This window comes from Seriola lalandi, unplaced genomic scaffold (genome assembly GCF_002814215.2).
Source record: "Seriola lalandi dorsalis isolate HSWRI2012SDOR001 ecotype SW California unplaced genomic scaffold, Sedor1 jcf7180002055007, whole genome shotgun sequence".
NCBI lineage: Eukaryota > Metazoa > Chordata > Actinopteri > Carangiformes > Carangidae > Seriola > Seriola lalandi.
This window is the reverse complement of record NW_019525550.1, coordinates 1-3,686: the sequence shown is the minus strand read 5'-3', so window position 1 is coordinate 3,686 and position 3,686 is coordinate 1. Positions and strand designations below refer to the sequence as shown.

At 36.2% G+C, this 3,686-nt stretch overlaps 1 long non-coding RNA gene across 1 annotated transcript; it reads left to right on the top strand.

Moving 5' to 3' along the window:
• Nucleotides 1–3,686, top strand: LOC111647643 (uncharacterized). Its single transcript, XR_002760065.2, has 3 exons — nt 1–125; nt 3,534–3,569; nt 3,656–3,686. It is a non-coding gene; the product is annotated as an uncharacterized LOC111647643 (long non-coding RNA).

Genomic DNA, 3,686 nt, shown 5'->3' with positions numbered 1-3,686 from the left:
CAGTGCATTTATTTGGTTTTCTCTTTGTTCAGTGTAACAATCACTTTGCTGTGAGACTGAGCACTTCAACCCTGGGCAAGAGAGAAGAGAAACTGCAAAATGAGTGGATTTGGACAGAGTATCAGGTAAATAATTAACAAATATGAAACTTCAGACTTTTATCTCAACTGTAAACTGGATAAACTGAGGAATGTAAAATTGAGTGAAATACTGGCTGCAGATTTATTTTTTTGGACTTATTTTATATGATTCCAGCTCTGTTTTACTATCAGTGTCAGAGAGTAAATACTTACATTATAAAATAAATATAATATCAAAATGAATGTAAGTATGTTAGTTACTGAGAAAAAAATTATAATTAAATTAACGTTATTAATCAAAATGTTTTTGATTACAAAGGGATTAGATCTGAATATATTATTTTTGGTAAAAAGCTGATATGTAGAATATAACATTGATTCAGTTGCTTTCATCTTTTGGCTGAACAGGAACAATGTTGGTCAGATAGTTGATACAGTGGTAAGAAAAAGTATGTGAACCTTTTGGAATGTCTTGGTTTTCTGAATACATTTTTCATAAAATCTGATCTGATCTTCATCTAAGTCAAGGGTATTGACAAATATAATGTGTCTAAAATAATAACACAAGAAAAAATCAGATCTTTCATGTCTTTATTGAACACACTCATTCAACATTCAAAATGGCAGTGGAAAAAGTAAGTGAACCCTTAGAATTAATAACTGGTTGACCCCCCCTTAGCAGCAATAACCTCAACCAGGTGCTTCCTGTAGCTGTGGATCAGAACTGCACATCGTTGAGGAGGAATTTTTCCCCATTCTTCTTGGCAGAACTGCTTAAGCTCTGCCATATTCTTTGGACGTCTCATGTGTCTGGCTCTCTTCAAGTCAATCCATAGCATTTCTATTGGATTGAGGTCTGGGCTCTGACTTGGCCACTCAAAAAGGCGGATTTTGTTTTTCTGGAACCATTCTGTTGTGGACTTGCTCCGGTGTTTTGGGTCATTGTCCTGTTGCATCACCCACTTTCTAGAGAATTTCAGCTGATGTAGACATTCTCAGATTATCCTGAAGAATTCTCTGATAAACTTGGGAATTCATCTTCCCCTCAATGATTGCAAGCTGGCCAGGCCCTGATGCAGCAAAGCAGGCCCAAATCATGAGGTTTCCTCCACCATACTTTACGGTTGAGATGATGTTTTCATGACGATATGCCGTGCCCTTTCTATGCCAGATGTAGTGCTGGGTGTTTTTTCCAAATAGTTCAATCTTTGTTTCATCAGTCCACAAAACATTTTGCCAATACCGCTGTGGAGTGTCAATGTGCTCTTTTGCAAACTTCAGGCGTTCAGCAATGTTCTTTTTAGTAAGCAGTGGCTTCCTTCGTGGTGTCCTGCCGTAGATCCCCTGCTTGTTCAATGTTTTACGTATTGTAGACTCATGAACAGAGATCTTAGCCAGTTCCAATGATGCCTTCAAATCTTTGGATTTTATTCTGGGTTGTTTCTTTACCTCAACGATGAGCCTTCGTCTTGGTGTCATTTTGACTGGGCGTCCACTTCTTGGTAGAGTAGCAACAGTCCCAAAGTGTCTCCATTTGTAGATTGTTTGCCTAACTGTAGACTGGTGAATTTCTAATGTCTTTGAAATCACTTTGTAACCCTTGCCAGCTTTTGTAAATCAGCAATTCTTGATCGTAGATCCTCTGAAAGCTCTTTTTGGCGAGGCATGGCTCACATAAACGTGTTCTTCTTTTGCAAAATTAACTCCAAAAGTTTGGGGGTTTTTATCCGTAAAAGTAGCTTTAGTCCACACCCCCAAACTCACTGTCTTAACGAGACTCCAGGTATGCTAAAACCTTACACCAATTAGCTTTTTTGAGGTCATTAATTCAAGGGTTCACATACTTTTTCCCCAAGCACTATGAGGATTTTTTGGTTATTCTCAATAAAGACATGAAAGATCAATTTTTTTGTGGTATTATTTAAGACACATTATATTTGTCAATAACCTTGACTTAGATGAATATCAGATCACATTTTATGACAAATTTACCACTGTAGATGTGAGATCTAATAACACTAATTTTATTCAGCAGTGTGTTTTAATTACGGATGAACTTGAAGACGTCATTATATTGTAACATTTCTGCAGGGCACCAAAAACTAAGTTAATGAAAAGTAATAAAAGCTAACAAGTTACATTACTTTGAAATAATTAAAACAGTTACATTGCTTATTACATTTTCAACAGGGTACTTAGTTATCTGTAACAATTACATTTCAAACCATCTCAAACTGCGGGCGTTCTGTCAGTGTCTGACTCCGCCCCTAATTCCCAGCTAATCCAAAAATGGACAAAGAGGAGGGGCTTGTGCAGAACCAAGACTATGGTGTATGCTGGTTTGTGGCAATCATATGCTAACAAGTCTTTTGCTCAAAGAGGCCACACCATCAATTCTCCATAACTCTAGAGACCAGAACAGTTTCTGTACCAGGCTGTAAACATGTTTATTTCTGCTGTAAAGTTGGACATTTTAACATGGGAGTCTATGGGGACTGATTCACTGTTGCAGCCAGACTCTAGTGGTCGTTAGAGGAACTGCAGCTCCTTGTTGTTCACTGTTGATGCTTCATGTTTCAGTCTGGAGGTTGCAGCTCGGTGATTACATTATCATTTTATTACAGTGTTAATAATGTTTACATGATTAATTTGTATTACAACTTTTTGTTGCATTATCAGCACAAACATTCCCGACCGAGATCAGGTTCCTGAAAATTTAATATAAGTGCCTCATTTTATACTTGTGATTTTCCTTTACTACATTTCCTCTTCACTTAGTATAAGTGAATTTCATTATATTCAGTTTTATTGATTATAGAGCTTTAGAATACATTACGGTTGAAGAAAATACAAATAGATTATATCTTAAAAACAAACAAACTTGGTCAATGAATGCCTACGATTTCTGTTTATCTGAATATGGGATGTACAAATGTTCTATAACGATCCTCTTAATTTCATACACATAGTTACACATTACATTTCATTTATGTCCTTAGAGCCTCATAATGGAATACCAAAAGGAGAAAATAAAGCCAGGTGCTAAAACTGTGCTAGCATAGCAGTTGACAAAATAATGCATTTTAGGCTCAACTTGTCACGTTGTCATATTAATCCACAGGTAACAATAAAAAAATATGTAAAACACAATATATCTGATTGGACTAATTACAGATTCAGCTGCTTATAGCATTTTAATACAAAGTATGTTCCCTCAGTATAACAACATTTTTCTTAGTAAATAAGTTACATTGACTTATAAATAGACAAGCTAACAATAAGCGACAGCAGCTATGTTATTACATTGTCCATTCATACTTTTTATTTCATTGTCCACAGTAGTTAAATTATCTCTTTTCTTAACATGATATATATGATCCATAACAACGGTATGAGTTTCTGCAGTACCTGACGACCTGTGAAATTAATGACTTCCTCTTCCTCCAAACACAGAGAGCCTGAGCCTGCAGCAGATGTTGAAGACACGGGGTAAAGACTGACTTCTTATTAGAACTTGATGTGTTTGTGGAGAACAATCATTTAAACTAACTCCCTGATTCTTCATGTTCCCACAGATCAAAACAGGAAGGTGTTCAAACTGAGACA